This window comes from Rhinolophus sinicus, chromosome 18 (genome assembly GCF_057876585.1).
Source record: "Rhinolophus sinicus isolate RSI-liver-muscle chromosome 18, RSI-T2T, whole genome shotgun sequence".
Taxonomy (NCBI): Eukaryota; Metazoa; Chordata; class Mammalia; order Chiroptera; family Rhinolophidae; genus Rhinolophus; species Rhinolophus sinicus.
In genome coordinates this window covers 94,055,204-94,075,428 of record NC_142518.1, presented here as the reverse complement: position 1 = coordinate 94,075,428, position 20,225 = coordinate 94,055,204, and the positions used below count along the sequence as shown (strand labels likewise).

Here is a 20,225-nt window from a genome sequence, read left to right as displayed (position 1 = left end):
CAGCTTTGATGGATAGTCCGTTCACCTCATCATAAATGTAAGTGCTCTCTTTAACTCAGTATCGAAGCTATTATTGCTTCTCCTCTTTCTTCTTTATTGCTTCGCCATTTAAGCTGAGTTGATTTTTTGAATGATTCTTAATCTATACGTATCTTCTTACTTTCCATATATGTTGGTGTTTACCTTAGTGTACAGACTTCCTTGCTGATTTAAGAATTTTACCTGAGTTTTATTTTCAAATTTGTCCTTTCTTTTCAGGCTCTTACTTAGATATTGTACCAAAACCCTCATGTGGAGGAACCTTTTTTATTTTGCCTTCTCTTTATGATTTGCATACTCCAGGTTTTGATATAGCAAGCTTACAAATTAGCAACAGAGAGAGGAGTTTTTGAAGGCACTGGTTAACTTCTTGTAGTATTTATATAGCTTCACAGATTTTTTTTTTTCACAATTTCTAAATCTTGGTTCAAAGTTTTCTCTTTGATTTGGATAACCATTTTTTTGTAAAGAATTTTTATTATTGGGGGAGGATTTAGTATCCCCAAAGGCTTTTATGCTTCCCTTCTGCCAGATGGATGCCAGATTTCTGGACCACATGCTCTCTTGAATAGGAATTTTTAAACCCAATGTGTCAAGCATTTTCTAACTTATTTGCCAGACATGCATGAGATGATATATTAAAAAATAACTGTAAGTAATTCAGGATCTTCAGACTTCCATGGAGAGGCAGTAATGAGCTTTCATATTGTAATTACAGGAAGCTGGGAAGAAAATTGAGAAACTGGAGGGTTTTAAATTAGTGTTCATGACTCTATTACTATGATATCTGAGAACTTTAAATATTAAAAATCTCAATATCTCAATACCATATTTGGTGACAAGTGTAGAATTGAGATTTGTAACAGATTTTGTTTTAAAATGAAACTTTAACATTGTTCCTTAATATTATTTACTTCATAGGGTATTGGAATGATTGAGCGCGATGATGAATATAAAACACTGAACACAGTGTCCGGCACAGAATAAGAGCTCCATAGGTATTATTAACATCTAAGATTACCAATTGTTTAATAACCAAGATACCACTTCAGAATACACCATAAATTGTACTCAACAAAGCAAATTTATCCTCATTGTGTTTTAGTGGTTATTTTGTTAACCCTAAACTCACTCTTGGAATATTTACTCAATAAAATTCCCAGTATCCCAATAGATTAGAAATTGATATAGAGATTTTTTCTTTAAATTTAAGTGTAGTTGGTTTACAATATTATATCAGTTATATTAGTTTCAGGTGTACAATATAGTGATTTGACATTTTTATGCCTTACAGTATGATCACTCCAATAATTCTCGTGATCACCTGTCACCATGCAAATTTATCACAATATTATTGACTATATTCCTCGTCATATTTTTCACGTATCCCCCCTCCCCTCTGGTAACCATCCCTTTGGTCTCTGTTTCTGAGTCTGTTTTTATTTTGTTTGTTCATTTGTTTTGTTTAGATTCCATATATAAGTGAAATCATATGGTATTTGTCTTTCTCTGTCTGACTTATTTCACTTCGTATATTAATACCCTCTAGGTCTATTCATGTTGTCACAAGTGATTTCATTCTTTTTTATTGCTGCATAATATTCCATTGTATATATACACCCCATCTTCTTTATCCAGTGATCTATCGATGGACACCTAGATTGCTTCCATATCTTAGGTATTGTAACCAGGGCTTCAGTGAACATAGGGGTACATATATCTTTCCAAATTGGTGTTTTGGATTTCTTCATATAAATACCCAGAAGTGGAATTGCTGAGTCATATGGCAGACCTACTTTTAGTGTTTTGAGGAATTTCCATACCGTTCTGCATACTGGCTGCACCAATTTGCAATCCCACCAAAAGTGCACAAGGGATCCCTTTTCTGCACATCCCCACCAACATGTTATTTGTTGACTTATTGATAATAGCCATTCTAATTGGTATGAGGTGGTATCCCATTGCGGTTTTGATTTGCATTTCCCTGATGATTAGTGATGTTGATCATCTTTTCATATGTCTGTTGACCATCTGTATGTCCTCTTTGGAGAAATGTCTTTTCGTGTCCTCTGCCCATTTTCTAATTGGATTGTTTATTTTATGTTTTTGTCATTGCTTTGTGTGAGTTCCTTATGTATTTTTTTATATCAGCCCCTTATCAGATATACCATTTGCGAATATATTTTCCCATTCAGTAGGTTGTCTTTTTATTTTGTTGACAGTTTCCTTTGCTGTGCAGTAGCTTTTTAGTTTGATGAAGTCTGTTTGTTTATTTTTGCTTTTGTTTCCCTTGCTCGCAGGAACATATCCAAAAAGATATTACTCAGAATGATGTCAAATCATTTACTACCTATGTTTTTTTCTAACAGTTTTATGATTTCAAGCCTTACATTTATGGAATATTTTGTATGTATGTTTATCCTGACCAGAGGATAGTAGAAGAAATGGTCTCTCAAGAAGAAACAGGAAATGAGAGCTCAAAACCTTTGTTAACATTTGGTTAAAAGGAGAAATATGCTAGATTATGTGTTTTGTCTGGCAATAGACAGTGGTCAGGAAGGCCAGATGGTTATAAAGCAGTAAGCTGAGTCTGATTTTAAAGGTTTTTAGAAATTACAGAGGATCATGTAGAGTGTGCTGGAAAAGCAGATTCCAAAGTTTGGCAACCTATAGTTGAGGGGCAGTTGGGACAAAACCATGTGTGCCAAGAAAGTGGTGTTTTCTGAAACTGAAAGAGGGTATCAAGGCAATTGCGTTGAAATTAATGTAAGACACAGACCCACAGGAGTCAATAAATCTTTATAATTTCAGAGCAAGGGACTGCTTTTCCCCAGGGATTCAATGCTACAGAGAGTGAGTGCCCTTCTGATTTTTAGTAGTGTGAAATGCCACCATAGCCAGGAATTAAACTCCAACATGGATGTGAGCTATCAATGAAAGAAATGAATCAGGACAATTGGGTTAAATTTTTGGGAGTCTGCCTACGCACTCTGATCACAGATTGCCAATATATCAGATATGATGAAACTGGATCATAAACTCCTCATACATACACTAAAAATTTCAAACATTTTAGCTAAGTAGATGAAACATTCTGGGCCTCTGTTCAAGGTCGAAGTAATCAATAGCTTACTTTGTGCCTCACTGGTTTTAATAACTCTGTTGTGAGCTCATTTAAGGTTATTTGGACTATTTTTTTTCAATTTATTGGGGTGACAATTGTTAGTAAAATTACATAGATTTCAGGTGTACAATTCTCTATTACATCATCTATAAATCCCATTGTGTGTTCACCACCCAGAGTCAGTTCTCCTTCCATCAACATATATTTGATGCCCCTTACCCTCATCTCCCACCCCCACCACCCTTACCCTCTGGTAACCACTAAACTATTGTCTGTGTCTATGAGTTTTTGATTCTCATTTGTTTGTCTTGTTCTTTTGTTGTTTTTGGTTTATATACCACATATCAGTGAAATCATATGGTTCTCTGCTTTTTCTGTCTGACTTATTTCACTTAGCATTATACACTCAAGATCCATCCATGTTGTCACAAATGTTCCTATATCATCTTTTCTTACCACCGAATAGTATTCCATGGTGTATATATACCACAAGTTCTTTATCCATTCATCTATGGAAGGACATTTTGGTTGTTTCCATGTCTTGGCCATGGTAAACAAAGCTGCAATGAACATTGGAGCACACGTGTCTTTATGTATAAATGTTTTCAGATTTTTTGGGTAGATACCCAGGAGAGGGATTGCTGGGTCATATGGTAATTCTATTCGTAATTTTTTGAGGAACCTCCACACTGCCTTCCATAGCAGCTGCACAAGTCTGCATTCCCACCAACAGTGTATGAGGGTTCCTTTTTCTCCACAGAGTCTCCAACACGTGTTACTATTTGTCTTGTTGATGATAGCCATTCTGACTGGGGTGGGGTGATATCTCATTGTGGTTTTGATTTCCACTTCTCTGATGATTAGTGATGTTGAGCATTTTTTCATATGTCTATTTGCCGTTTGTATGTCCTCTTTGGAGAAATGTCTCTTCATGTCGTCTGCCCATTTTTCAATTGGGTTGTTTGTGTTTTTGTTGTTGAGTTGCATGAGTTCCTTGTATATTTTGGATATTAGCCCCTTATCGGAGGCACTGTTTGCAAAAATCTTCTCCCATTCAGTTGGTTGTCTCTTTATTTTGTCGATGGTTTCTTTTGCTGTGCAGAAGCTTTTAAGTTTCATATAGTCCCATTCGTTTATTTTAGCTTTTACTTCCATTGCCTTTGGAGTCAAATTCATAAAATGCTCTTTGAACCCAACGTCCATAAGTTTAGTACCTACGTTTTCTTCTATGCAGTTTATTGTTTCAGTTCTTATGCTTAAGTCTTTGATATATTTTGAATTAATTTTGATACATGGTGACAGATAGTCCAGTTTCATTCTTTTGCACGTGGCTATCCAATTCTCCCAGCACCATTTATTGAAGAGGCTGTCTTTCCTCCGTTTTATGTTTTTAGCTTCTTTGTCAAAAATTATCTGTCCATATTTATGTGGTTTTATTTCTGGGTTCTCAATTCTATTCCATTGGTCCATGTGTCTGTTTTTCTGCCAATACCATGCTGTTTTGATTATTGTAGCCCTGTAGTACAAGCTAAAGTCAGGGAGTGTGATACCTCCAGGATTGTGTTTTTTTTCTTAAGATTGCTTTGGCTGTTCGGGGTCATTTGTGGTTCCAAACAAATCTGATGATTTTTTGTTCTATATCTTTAAAATATGCCATTGGGATTTTCATGACGATTGCGTTGAATCTGTGTATTGCTTTGGGTAATATGGCCATTTTAACTATGTTGATTCTTCCAATCCATGAGCACGGAATGTCTTTCCATTTCTTTGTGTCTTCTTGAATTGCTTTCAAAAATGTCTTATAGTTTTCAGCATATAGGTCTTTCACATCCTTGGTTAAGTTTATTCCTAGGCATTTTATTCTTTTTGCTGCAATTGCAAAAGGAATTGCTTTCTGTATTTCTTTTTCTGAGATTTCATTGTTAGTATATAGGAAGGCAATGGACTTTTGTACGTTGATTTTGTAGCCAGCAACTTTACTGTATTTGTTGATTGTTTCTAATAGCTTCTTGGTGGAGTCTTTAGAGTTTTCTATGTATAGCATCATGTCATCTGCAAAAGTTACAATTTAACTTTTTCATTCCCAATTAGGATGCTTTTTATTTCTTTCTCTTGCCTGATTGCTCTGGCAAGGACTTCCAACACTATGTTGAAAAGCAGAGGTGATAGGGGACAGCCCTGTTGTTTTATTTGGACTATTTTTATATTTGATGTGGACTTGATTTTTCTCACTCTCCTTTTAAAAATCTGAAATCTGGATTTAAGTTGCACACCTTACAAAAGTAGGCACTTAAGTTATTTCCCTATTATTGAGTTAAACCAGAGTTGAAATTGATAGATTTCACAGAGTTGTTCTCCTTGAAAATGAGTATTACTTTTCAAGGTTAAGGTGTTGCTTTCCATTCTTATCATATAATTAAACCAATTTTCTTTCTAGTTCCCCTCTGTTTTAAGGGTTTTGTAATCTTTCCTTTGAGACTTGTTGAGATTGATCTTGAGAGATAGAAGAGAACTATTCTGTCTGGGCTAGGAAGATGACTTTATAATGACTGTATTATACTTACACACCTTTCTTTAGCATTAGCAAGGGCATTGACTACTTGTCCAAAATTCAATTAAGAAATGTTAAAAAGCAAGCATATTTTCTATTTCCTCTTAATTTTTCTATAAAGAAACGCCCATAGTTTCCAATCCAGCATAAATCCTCTGCAATATCAAGAGAAAAAAGAAATACTCATTTTAGAGGTGCTTAAGGAAGAAAACTCTGAGGTCTGTGTGAAGATTGGGACATGTAGAACTTAAGATTCTGTAGTGTCTGTGGTCCCAACAATTAAATCCGAACTCTTTCCTAAAGCCGTCAGCTTTCCAATTAACTCTAGGCAATTGTGATACATACTGGGGGTGCCAAAAAAATGTATACAAATGGACACTTTGGTCAACATTGCTCAAGCAATAGTTTGCCATAATCAAAAGTGTCTGGACGCTGATGGTAACCACTTTGAGCATCTCTTGTAATTGCAGAAGTCAAACGTGACTTGGAGGGATAGTGGATGGGGGGAGGGGGTTCACACAGTGTGAGGGATATAAATGATAAACGTCTAAGTATTACTTTGTCTTGTGCACCTGAAATTAATTTAAAAAAAGAGAAAAATCGTGACTTGTATTCATCTTTTGTTATCAGTATACATTATTACAATTTTAATACAGTTTTCCTTTCTTAAAATGTGTATACATTTTTTGGCATTATATATATATATTCCAGTCATGTGTATGATATGAATGTGAAATAATGCCTCTGACAGCAGTAACTTCAAACCCAAAGGGTAGAAGTCCTGTGTACATTTAGCCAGAAAATTCACTTTCCCAGAAAACTCCCTTCAAGTCCACTAGAAGTATTGGCATTGATGTATTAAACTACTTGGTCCTTGAAATCTGGGTATTTTTGGTCCTCTCCCAACATTTTCAGCCACAAAGCTTTTTTCTCTATGCTTTCACTAGTTTTATAAATGCTCCTAATAAGGAGTGGGGACATTGTATTGAGATTGAGAATCTGAATTTACTGGCTATAATACCAGTGATGAATTCATGTAAGGAAGCCTTCGTTGGATGACAACTAGGATACAGTGATGGATCCCTATACACCATTAAATCAGTTAGATGCTACTTTTGTTTAACTCTCTGACAAATAATCATCCTTATGTGACTCGCAAGTTTGACTAGAGCTACTTGGACTGTTTATAAGTATTCAAAGGATAAATAAGCATTTAGTGGTAACATTTTTTAAAAAATTTAAGTTTATTGGGGTGACAATTGTTAGTAAAGTTACATAGATTTCAGGTGTACAATTCTGTATTACATCATCTATAAATCTCATTATGTGTTCACCACCCAGAGTCAGTTCTCCTTCCATCACCATATATTTGATCCCCTTTACCCTCATCTACCACCCCCTCCCTCCTTACCTTCTGGTAACCACTAAACTATTGTCTGTATCTATGTTTTTGTTTCTCATTTGTTTGTCTTGTTCTTTAGTTGTTTTTGGTTTATATACCACATATCAGCGAAATCGTATGGTTCTCTGCTTTTTCTGTCTGACTTATTTCGCTTAGCATTATAATCTCAAGGCCCATCCATGTTGTCACAAATGGTCCTATTTCATCTTTTTTACTGCTGAATAGTATTCCATTGTGTATATATACCACAATTTCTTTATCCATTCATCTATCGGAAGACATTTTGGTTGTTTCCATGTCTTGGCCACTGTAAATAAGGTGCAATGAATATTGGAGCACACATGTCTTTATGTGTAAATGTTTTCAGATTTTTTGGGTAGATAACCAGGTGAGGGATTGCTGGGTCATACGGTAATTCTACTCTTAATTTTTTGAGGAACCTCCACACTGCCTTCCATAGCTGCTGAATCAATCTGCATTCCCACCAACAGTGTATGAGGGTTCCTTTTTCTCCACAGCCTCTCCAACACTTGTTACTCTTTGTCTTGTTGATGATAGCCATTCTGACTGGGGTGAGGTGATATCTCATTGTGGTTTTGATTTGCATTTCTCTGATGATTAGTGATGTTGAGCATTTTTTCATATGTCTATCTGCCATTTGTATATTCTCTTTGGAGAAATGTCTCTTCAGGTCTTCTGCCCATTTTTCAATTGGGTCGTTTTTTTGTTATTGAGTTGTATGAGTTCCTTGTATATTTTGGATATTAGCCCCTTATCGAAGGACTGTTTAGTGATAACTTATGATTATTGTTTTGCGGTGTGTGTGTTTGTGTGTGTGTGTGTTGGTGAACAGTGAATGAATGTTCAACCAAATCTTATCAGTGAGAAAATTGGCCTTTACAGGATGCCATTATAGCTCAAACATTATTATCTGCATTTAACTCTTGGCACGAGCTTATTCTGTAACAATATCTAACTGGAAAAAAAAATCCTGTTGAAATTTCAACTCTATTTTTAAAAGGAATTTCCATCATAGAGATTAAGATTGAAAAGTATTTGAGTCCATTCATAAAATAGGAATATAGTTACCTGCCCTTAATGACTGGGGTCATTGATGAAAGAGTAGTTAGCAAAATGCAAACAGGAAGCTGCACTTTTCAGCATGTTTCTCTACCCACTTTTCATGCTGGGCCGACATGATTCACTGCCTGTCCTGGCCTAACAGAGCCTGTGAACTGGAGAGAAACACTCTGACTTTAATCCACTTCCTTTCATCTTTTGTTCTTCCAGAGTATGTTGGATGCATAAACTTTGCTTTGATTGTGTGTTGTAGGCCACTTAAATAAAATGATTTTCCAAGGGCAGATCATTGTTACCATACCGCATTTATGGCCACTAAGTTTCTACTCTGCTTAAAATCTTTGAGAGAGTCTCAGGTTTCTATAACAAATATACACTCCTTGACTCACTTTCAAGGTCCTTCAGAAACTACCCACACATTATTTCTCTTCCATAGTACGAACCTGCCATCGCAGCCAGCCCACGTCTGCTCACCATCCTACAAATATCAGGTGCCTAATCTTCTCTTCTCATGCTTATTCATGCTGTTCCTCTTTCCAGAAATGCTCTCTGCCCCTCCACCCTCACCTAGGTCCTTTTCATTCTTTAAGGCCCAACTCTATTTTCTCCTCTTTTAGTACTCTTGACTACTCCAGGCCTGAGTGACATTTGTTTCTCAGAAATCTCATTGCATTTGTTGTTAATGTTACTGAATTTTGCTCTCAGTTCTCTATATTGTTTGCTATTATTTCATATCATGTTGTTCTTGCCTCCCCAATTCGGTAGAGGCTTCTTGAGTGCAGAGCTAGTGTCTTAGAGCACTTCTGATTCCCCAGAAGCATGTGACACAACTCTGTGCATATAGCTGGTGTATAATTGTTTGTTGATTGATTGATGTTTTCCCACATGAATATTTTAAAATCTTCATTTGCTTGAATTTTAGGGAATGGTAATAAATATTTGCTAAATGAATAATATGAATGATTAATATGTTTCTTTGTTTATTTTCACTCTCCCCTCATCCCCATCCATGGCCAACCAATTGATTGTATGATTCTCAGGACAAGGATTTTATCTTGTTCACCTTGTATCCCTAGCACCTATATCAGTACCTGGGTCATATCAGATGCCCAATAAATATTTGTGGAATGAATATTCAGGAAAATCACCCTGCATATATTAAATTCAGTCAGCCTTTTGATTCATTTTGTATTTCACTCATTTCAATTACTTGAACATTATAGGACATGATTTGCCAAATACGTTAAGTTCCCGTTGTCTTCAAGTTTAAATCCAGTATTGGGTGAATGAAGATGTTTTAATGGCACTGGGACTTCTGTCCCATGCACATAAACAAGCAATTTACCTGTGTTGTTTAATAACGACTGTTTAGAATCCTGGTTTTAAGTTGTTTTTATATTATATTGGATTAGTTTAAAATATTTAAATGACATTTATTAGCAAGTTCTCATAATTTCCTATACTATTTAAAAAGAGACAAGCCTTTAAAAAAAGGATGAACTTCTTTTACAAAAACTAGTCAGATACATCGCTAAAACTGTTTGAAAGAGACACTGTAGCACCTGTTTGTTTTCCTTTCTATGACCATATGTATGAGCTAAGGTGGGTCTTTTAAGTTCTTTATGAAATGGAATAACTTATCTGCTTTTTGTAAAAGGTATATTAAATTTATTAGTCTGGGAGTTTTGTGAGAAAATGCAGTGAAGCTTTAGAAAAACCTTAATGAAAAAATTCTGCACATAGACAAAAGATATCATTATTTTTACAGCTTTTTTTTTTTTTTTTCAGAAAACTCAGTTTTCCGTAGGATGCCTATGAAATCATGGTTTCCATCTGCAGTGCTAAGCACCTCTAATATGCCTTAAAGAATGTGTATTGGTGGACCACTAATGAAAACACGTGAAGGAAATAGAACTTGAAGCAAATTCGAAAACTTGAAAGCTTTTAAACCTTGTCACCCTGCCAATTCAAGTAGCGTGTGGCAGGTGTGTCATATATTTGTAGAGCCAAAATAAATGGCCACAAGAAATTCCGAGGTAATATAGATGTAAGGAAAGCTTAAAATGAAAAGAAAGAAAACATTGTTTTCATTGTTTATTCAGGAGCTTGATGAATGCATTTAAAGATATTGCTTTAGGTGCCAAATGGTATCTTTGTGATCTTCTTGGAGCAGGCATTGGCAGTGTTTCTGTTATGTGCTGGCTTGTGGAGGGAAAACAAAAGAAAGGAGGAGACAAGGAAAATGTAGGAAAAGTGGGGCAAAAGTAGCTGCTGGCAGTGATCTTGCAAACAGCTCTGAAACAAGTTACTGTTTCCATTAGATCAGTGGAAAATGTTTATTTCTTTTGTTTTACCAAGAAAACTTCCATGACAAAAGGTGTGAATCCTTAAAAAATATGTAATCTACTTTTTAAAAAGGAAACACATAAAAATGAATCTAACATGTGTATAACTTTAAAGTTAAAAACTTTTATATTTTCCTTATGTTATGTCTTATGTAGAATTCTTATAGATGAGCATTAATTAAAAGTCAAAATTAACTTTTATTTTCAAGGATGAAAACTTTGGGAACGTTTCTTCCTACAGCCCGAAGTTCAATGTTCTCCACTCCCCACTCCCAGTTCAGTTTCATCACACCAATTGTTGGGCAAAAACATTCCAAAGATTAACCTACTCCCCAAAGATATAGACAGAAATCATTTGGGTATCCCAAATTTTTACTCTAAATCCAGGATAAGATCTTGCTACTATCAAATGAGCAGGGATAGACCATTATTTATGGAAACTAAATGCTCTATAGATCAGGAATCCCAGGTATTAACATTCCAATTTCAAAGCTAGAATTGTGAGAAAATACTCACCTTCATAGATCTAATAGATTCAAAACGAACAGGGGTGGTCAAAGCTCAGACAACCTAGAGGGTGCTCATCTGACAAAACTCCTTGCTAGCATCGTACAACATAACAGTTAATGTTAAATTATCATTTAGTCTTTGACTTTTCAAATAGGAATCCTGGGTAATGTTGTAACACTCTAACTTCCAATGAGAAAACAGGGCCAGGAAAACAGTAAGACATGCTCTCTACCCTCAAGGAATTTACAGTCTAATTATGGAGAAAGATTAAGGACTATAATTGAAGAATGTGATACATGCCATGAGAGAAACACAGTATTTTGATATGGTTAAGACAGTGAGCTCTGGACTCAAGACTGCCTGGGTTTGAACCATGATTTGGTAACCTACTAGTAACATAAAACTGAGCAAATTAAATCACTAAATCATTCTCCTCCTTTGTTTCCCCATCTGTAAAATGGGGACAGTAGTACACTCTCCATGAGGAATCTGGAGAGCACTAAGACCCAATGTAATTCCGAGGTATTCCTTTTAGTGACTCATTTCTATGCATTAGTGTTTGAGTGTGTGTTTAAGAATGTTCTTAAGTCACAGTGCTTGGTGTACCATTCATGGTAAATTAGAGGCCAATATTGAACTCAGAGTACCTAACGTCTGCTTCCAGAACTTTATAAACTCTCAAAATCATTTCACTTCTCTGTTCCTTAAGTTTCTTCTCTATTTAAATGAGCAATGGAAGTTCCATGACAGCGGGGACCTTATCAGTTTTATTCAACATCTAGAATAGTACCTGGCACATAGTTGATAATGGATAAGTATTGGTACAGCACAACTCAGGGATAGTATGGTGATGGTGATACAACAGGTATGAACATAATTTTTTAAATTTTATTAAATTTATTGGGGTGACATTGGTTAATAAAATTATATAGGTTTCAAGTGTACAATTCTATAATACATTATCTGTATATTGCATTGTATGTTCACCACCCAAAGTCAAATCTCCTTTCTTCACCATATATTTGACCCCCTTTACCCTTTTCTACCTATCCCCCACCCCCTTATCCATCTGGTAACTACCATACTGTTGTCTGTGTCTATGAGGTTTTGTTTGTTTGTTTTATTAGTTTGTTGCTTGCAGTTTTATATCCCACATATGAGTGAAATCATATGGTTCTTCTTCTGTTTGACTTAATTCACTTAGCATAATAATCTCAAGATCTATCCACGTTGTTGCAAATGGCAGTATTTCATCTTTTATTATGGCTGAGTAATATTCCTTTGTATATATGTTTCACATCTTCCTTATCCAATCATCTATCGAAGAACACTTTGGTTGTTTCAATGTCTTGACCACCATGAATAATGCTGCAATTAACATAGGGGTACATATATATCTTTATGGATAAATGTTTTCAGATTTTTGGGGTAGATACCCAAAAGAGGGATTGCATTGCTGGGTCATATGGTAATTCTATTCTTAATTTTTTGAGGAACCTCCACACTGCCTTCCATAGCAGCTACACCAATCTTCATTCCCACCAACAGTGTATGAGGGCTCCTTTTTCTCCACAATTTCTCCAACATTTGTTATTACTTGTTTTGTTAGTAATAGCCATTCTAGCCTGTGTAAGATGGTATCTCATTGTGGTTTGGATTTGCATTTCCCTAATAGCTAGTGAAGTTGAGCATATTTTCATATATCTGTTGGCCATTTGTATGTCTTTTGGGGAGAAGTGTCTGTTCAGGTTCTCTGCCCGTTTTATAATTGGATTATATGGTTTTTTGTTGTTGAGTTGTATGAGTGCTTTATATATTCTGGATATTAACCCCTTATTGGAGGTGTTGTTTGCAAATGTTTTCTCCCATTCAATTGGTTGCCTCTTTGTTTTGTAAATGGTTCTTTTTTCTGTGCAGAAGCTTTTTAGTTTGCTGTAGTCCCACTTATTTATTTTTTATTTTATTTCCCTTTCCTTTGAGGTCAAATTCATAAAATCCTCTCTTAAGACCAAGGTCCATAAGTTTAGTACCTATGCTTTCTTCTATGCAATTTATTGTGTCAGGTCTTATGCTTAAGTCTTTGATCCATTTTGAATTAATGTTTGTGTATGGTGACAACCATCTAGTTTCATTCTTTTGCATGCAGCTTTCTAATTTTTTCAGCACCATTTATTGAAGAAGCTTTCTTTTCAGCATTATATGTTTTTGGCCCCTTTGTTGTAAATTATTTGCCCATACATATGTGGATTTATTTCTGTATTCTCAATTCTATTCCATTGGTCTGTGTGTCTGGTTTCCTGCCAATACCATGCTGTTTTGATTATTGTTGCCCTGTAGTACAAGCTGAAGTCAGGGAGTGTGATACCTCCAGCATTGTTCTTTTTTCTTAGGATTGCTTTGGCTATTCTGGATCTTTTGTGGTTCCATACATTACTGATTTTTTTTGTTCTATTTTTTAAAAATTCCATTTGGATTGTGATGGTGATGCATTAAATCTGTATATTGCAGTATGTACCGGGCCATGCTACTTATGGAAGCATTGGAGAGGGAGGTACTAAGCTGTTGGGTATGAAGTGTAACAGAACAGACTTTACCATTTGAAAATTGTGGTTTCAAGTTCAGATCAGGCACGGAACAAACCTCAAAATAACGAAGAAGACCAGAGAAGAGTACACTTAAGTTGAAGACACAACACTTGATCTGAAATAAGAAGTTTGTGCCTTCTCAACAGCTTTGAAAGAGCACTTCCCACTGCTGCTAGAAGTGTTTGTTTTCTTCAGTGCTGTGCTGAGAGATTGTCTGGTGCAGCAGCAGTTGTATTCTTTTTTAGCTTGATAGATAATTTTCTCATATTCTTTTTTTTTTCAATACTAGCAACTTTCATCCTTTGAAATGTATGCTGAAAAAAAAAAAGAATCAGCAAACACAACTGAAAGTGCAATATTTGATTTTTACTGTGAGATGAGCTTTGATCCAGACCTTCTCCACAACAGTGGACACAATAGGTACCCCAATGGTACTTCAGCAGCACTGCGTGAAAGTGGGATTCTTGAAAAACTCCTAACCTCTTACAGATTTATTCAGTGTTCAGAACATCAAGCTAGACTTTTCTTCCACTGTTCACAGTGTAATGGCAATCTGCAGAACTTAAAAGTAGGATATGATGTTGAATTCGAAGTATCATCTGACTGGTGGATTGGGAAAACCATTACTGTTAAACTGCTGAAGATAAAACCAGAAATCCTCCCTGAAGAACAAATGAATGGACAAGAAGTGTTTCATCTGACTCAAACCCCTGAAGATGTAGAAGGGAACATTCAGCTGGAAACCGGAGATAAAATAAACTTTGTAATTGATAACAATAAACATACTGGTGCTGTACGTGCTTAAAGTATTATGCTGTTGAAAAAGAAACAAGCCTGCTGTCAGGGAATAGTTTGTGCCATGAAGGAGGCACTTGGCTTTACTGAAAGCAGTGATGTTGTAAAAGAGATATTATTTCACTATAGTGAAGTTAAGGTGACTTAGAAGCCTTACAGCCTGGATTTGATGTGGAATTCACAATCAAGGACAGAAATGGTAAAGAAGTTGCAACAGCTGTCAGATTACTGCCTCAAGGAACAATCATTTTTGAAGATGTCAGCATTGAACATTTTTTTTAATTTTATTTTATTAAATTTATTGGGGTGACAATTGTTAATAAAATTACATAGATTTCAGGTGTACAATTCTGTATTACATCATCTATAAATCCCATTGTGTGTTCATCACCCAGAGTCAGTTCTCCTTCCATCACCATATATTCGATCTCCCTTACCCTCATCTCCCACCCCCCACCCCCCACCCCCCTTACCCTCTGGCAACCACTAAACTATTATCTGTGTCTATGAGTTTCTGTTTCTCATTTGTTTGTCTTGTTCTTTTGTTGTTTTTGGTTTATATACCACATATCAGTGAAATCACATGGTTCTCTGCTTTTTCTGTGTGACTTATTTCGCTCAGCATTACTCTCTCAAGATCCATCCATGTTGTCACAAATGTTCCTATATATAGGAACATTTATAGCATTGAACATTTTGAAGGAATTGTAAACCAAAGTTATCTCCAAAATGCCCAGAATGACCCATTGCCAGGATGCATCACAAAGTTGACTTTGTGATTCCTGAAGAACTTCCCTTTGGAGAGAAAGATACAAAATCCAAGGTGACCCTGTTGGAAGGTGACCATGTCAGGTTTCATATTTCAACAGATCGACGTGACAAATTAGAATGAGCAACCAACACAGAAGTTCTATCAAATACATTTCAGTTCACTAATGAAGCCAGAGAAATGGGTGTAATTGCTGCCATGAGAGATGGTTTGGTTTCATAGTGTGGACCATGATGCTCGTATGTTCTTCCACTGCAGTGAAGTTCTGGATGGGAGCCAGGTCCATTCTGCAGATGAAGCAGAGTTTACTGTGGTTCCTGATATGCTCTCTGCCCAAAGAAATCATGCTATTAGGATTAAAAAGCTTCCCAAGGGCATGGTTTCATGCCATTCCCATTCAGATCATCATTTTCTGAGCACTGTAGAAAAAGAAGCTACTTTTTCCAGTCCTAAAATCACTAGCCCAAATAAAGCAAAGAAAAGGAGGCTGAGGATGGTGTTATTGCAGATGATGATTATGGGGTGAAACTGACTATTGCTTTTCAAGGATGTGGAAAGATCTACTCCTCAAATAGGAGATACGGTTGAATTTAGTATTAGTGACAAACAGACCTGGACAGCAGATTATAGCGTGTGTGCAGCTTTTAGGTCGTAATTCTAACACCAAGAACCTTTTGGGTTATGTGGCGACTCTGAAGGATAATTTTCATTGAAGGATTCATTGAAACAGCCAATCATGATAAGGAAATCTTTTTCCATTACAGTGAGTTCTCTGGTGATGCCAATATCCTGGAACTGGGGGGCATGGTCGAGTACAGCTTGTCCAATGGCACGGACAACAAAGTCAGTGTAGAAAAAGTCAACAAAACATATTCGGTGAATGGCATTACTGAGGAAGCTGATCCTACCATCTACTGTGGTGAAGTCATTCGCCCCTTGAAAAGTGTTCATCCAACAGAGATTTAATCTAAGGAATAACTGAGATCATGGAGGAGGGGGATATAAAAGGAGAGGTCTACTTGTATCCATTTTCCATAGTTGGAATGGCCAACAACGGGATCACCTACAGAAAGAGGAGAGTGTCAAGTTCCCATTGTGTGCCCTGGGCCAAAATGCGCAAACTGGCCTACAACATCACACTCCTGCAGAGGGCCACAGTGGAGTGTATGAAAGATCAGTTTGGTTTCATTAACTATGAAGTAGGAGAGAGCAAGAAGCTCATTTTCCATGTGAAAGAAGTTCAGGATGACATTGAGCTACAGGCTGGAGATAAGGTGGGAATTGTCATTGATTCTTAATAAGTGCACTGGCAATTGCAGTGCTTATGATGTTTGGCGAGTCTGTGAGGGCCCCAAGGCTGTTGCAGTTCCACAACCTGATAGGTTGGTCAATCGCTTGACCAACATCACCCTGGATGACTCCAGTGCTCCTCGCCTAATGGTTCTTTGTCAGCCAAAGGGATCAGATAAGTCAATGGGATTTGGTGCAGAAACAAAGATCCATCAGGCTGGTGTCATTGACTAATCACATCCACAAAACACATCATTAATCCACTATGATCAAGTTGGGGGGATTCTGGTGAAGGGTTCTGAATATCTCCCTCTTTATCCCTCCCAAAATCTACAATACTTATTCTATTGAGCTATTACACCAGTTTTAACACCTTCCTCATGATATGTGTAAAAAAATAAATTTAAGAAAACCATTTTAAAATTATGCATAGTCGCAACCTTGAAAACTTAAGGTGGCACCTTATAGTATCAACTTTAGGAGCCTTATTTGGTGCATTTAGTGCAACTGGTAATTGCAAAATCCTCTTCACCTGTATAAGTGAAAAGTGTACTGGTACCTTGTTCACCTTATGAAATTTTTCACTTTATATTTAGTATATACTCTACCTTCATTACTTCTGGCAGTATGTTCTGCCTTAGCACTCAGTTGCATTCTTTTCTTTCCTTTTCATTATGCTTTAGTTCTGAAGACCATATGTGGTAGACTATATTAAAAATTACAAAAATTTGTATAGACAAACCATTTTCTTAAGTTGATGGCCAAATGTTAAAATGTTATTTTTCATATCATTTACAATCTTGTCAGAGTCCACTTAATGAAGTTTGGTTAGATTTCAATGAAAATTATCTTTCAGAGTAGTTTCTCTTTCCACTGGGATGGGAGGGGGGATAAATTTGAGTACAATTAGTATGTATGGTGCAGAAATTCATGCAAATGAGGTGTGCCAGCAGTGTGATAATTTAAATGTATTTAAACAAAAACAAAAAAGGGCAAATGCACAAACTTGCTGCTGCTTAGATCACTGAAGCTTCTGGGACCCAGTTTCTTTTACTGATTTAAAAACTAAATAAATAAATAAAAAGTTGTACCTGAAATGAATCTTGTTTTTGTTTGTTTGTTTGTTTGTTTGTTTGTTTGTTTTTATAAGCAGCCACCTTGTTCCTGTGTCCTATAAAATACAGGCACTTGACCCTTGTTGTAGCTTCTGTTTAACTTTATATAATGGGAACGGATTGGTCTGATTTCTTGGCCCTCATCTTGAATTGCCCACATACAGGACAGGGTCCCTGGCCAGCGTAGTGAAGGCTTTGTCCACAAGATGACAAGGCTCAGCTCAAGGGGTGTGGGGGAGGGACTTTTTATCTTCTCCGTTGTCATTTGAAGTTTTGATATCTGAGTAAAGAGGCCATTTATCTTTGTAAACACAAAACATTTTTGCTTTCTCCAATTTTGTTAATGATGAAAGAATAGAAGAGAATAAAGTTTTACTGATTTGGATTTGGGGGGAAAATCTGCATATTGCTTTGGGTAATATGGCCATTTTAATTTAACTATGTTGATTTTTTCCAATCCATGAACATAGAATATTTTTCCATTTCTTTGCATCTTCTTCAATTTCTTTTTAATACTGTCTTGTAGTTTTCAGTGTATATAGGTCCTTCACATCCTTTAGTAAATTTATTCCCAGGTATTTTATTCTCTTGGGGTATGAATGTAATTTTGAGAAGGAATCATGAATACTACACAAAAATGACTGGCTTTTCTTGTTTAAGAATCCCAAGAGAGATAAGAGATAAGAAATGATCTCTATTACAGTTCTCTGCTGGAATCTAAACATGAGTTTTGGAGTCAGAGGATCTTGCTTTGTTTGACTTGTGGCTCTACCACTTAAGGTTTTGTGACCTCAGATAAGTAACCTCTATGTGCTTCATTTCCTTCATCGGTATTTTTTGGTTATCACCCATGCTTCAGGGTATTTTTTAGAACTCCAATGAATGATCAATGAAATAAAATCACTTATGAAGTGCAAATACTATACAAATACAAATGTACTAAGCAATGGTAGCTTTTCATAGTCTATATTAGAGGACTGCAAATCATAAAAAGCAAAATTTTATTTCTATTACTCAGGTCTAAGGTAGTGAAGCTAAAGCTGTATTGTCCCCAAAACAAAGTTGATCTTCTTTAAAATACAGGGGAAAATGGACCCCCTTCCTGTCTTCTATATACAGTCAGACAAGCAGAGTTGCGTGAGAGAATGTCTTTCCATCATCACACCAGCTCCCTTTAGTTGTTGCACCTAGCTTCTTCTGCACCAGCTCCAAAAATAGTTCCAGTTTGAAGGAAGACATGCACTGGCTAGAACTGTTTTGAGGAATTGGCTAGGGTCCCATCAGGGGTTACAGGCCTACTTAATAAAAAGAAGAAAATTCCTTCTTTGATTCCCTCTGTCTTACATAAAATTCATGGCCAGAGTAGAATTTCTGTTTGCATTTTTCATTTGTGAAAGCTCAAAATTCAAGTTTATTATTTATTATCTGTTTCTATACTTCATGGACCTCTGTAAAAAAAAATGTTTCTCCAGACCCTCACCCCTCACTGTTTGTATTCTGAGCAAATTATATATATATATATGAATGATATATTTCTTTTGGGGTTATTTTTCTTTCAAATGTGTTCAAACAGCCTATGTAATTTAGTTGTAGGATTGAATTTTAATAATTTGAATATTTTTAAATATAAACTTACAAACTCACAGAATATATTCTTTTAGGGTACTTTCTGTTATAACACTAAGTCATGTACAGTATGGGAACTAATTTACTCTTGAAATTCAACTTAATAGCACTACTTAGAAGTATTTGTGTCTAAGGAGAATCTAAGAAAGATTGGGGTAACCTATACCATCACTCATGAGGCTTTCTTTTTTGCTGTCATGTCTCTGTAGACATTTAAAAATATAATAACCTTATTAATATATAATACACATACTATTCAGTTCACCCATTTAAAGTGTACAAGGTAGTGAATGGATTTTAGTATATTCAAAAATTGTGCAACCATCACCACTATCTAATTCCAGAATATTTTAATCATCCCCAATGGAGACCTCCTACTCATTAAGAAGTTACTCTAGGGGCCAGCCCCAGGGGCTCAGGCGGTTAGAGCTCCATGCTCCTAACTCCGAAGGCTGCCGGTTCGATTCCCACATGGGCCAGTGGGCTCTCAACCACAAGGTTGCCAGTTCAAGTCCTCGAGTCCCGCAAGGGATGGTGGGCAGCGCCCCCTGCAACTAGCAATGGCAACTGAACCTGGAGCTGAGCTGCGCCCTCCACAACTAACACTGAAAGGAAAACTTGAAGCTGAACGGCACCCTCCACAACTAAGATTGAAAGGACAACACCTTGACTTGGAAAAAAGTCCTGGAAGTACACACTGTTCCCCAATAAAGTCCTGTTCCCCTTCCCCAATAAAATCTTAAAAAAAAATAGTGGGGATAATATATTTAAAAAAAAAAAAAAAGAAGTTACTCTACTTTCTGCCCTCTCCCAGGCCCTCACAACCACTACTTTGCTTTCTGACTATGATTGCCTATTCTGGATATTTAATATAAATGGAACCATACAATATGTGGCCCTTGTGACTGGTTTCTTCCATTTAACATAATGTTTTCGAGGTTCATTCATGTTGTAACATGTATTAGGACTTCATTCCTTTTGATGGTGGAATAGT

General features: G+C 36.2%; 1 protein-coding gene and 1 pseudogene across 7 annotated transcripts in view; both read left to right on the top strand.

Annotated features, from left to right (window-relative positions):
* The window catches only part of MBNL3 (muscleblind like splicing regulator 3), a 160,008-nt gene that overhangs the window by 52,715 nt on the left and 87,068 nt on the right, over window positions 1–20,225 (top strand). The window lies entirely within an intron of this gene.
* LOC109438930 (cold shock domain-containing protein E1-like) lies at window positions 13,783–17,518 on the top strand (annotated as a pseudogene).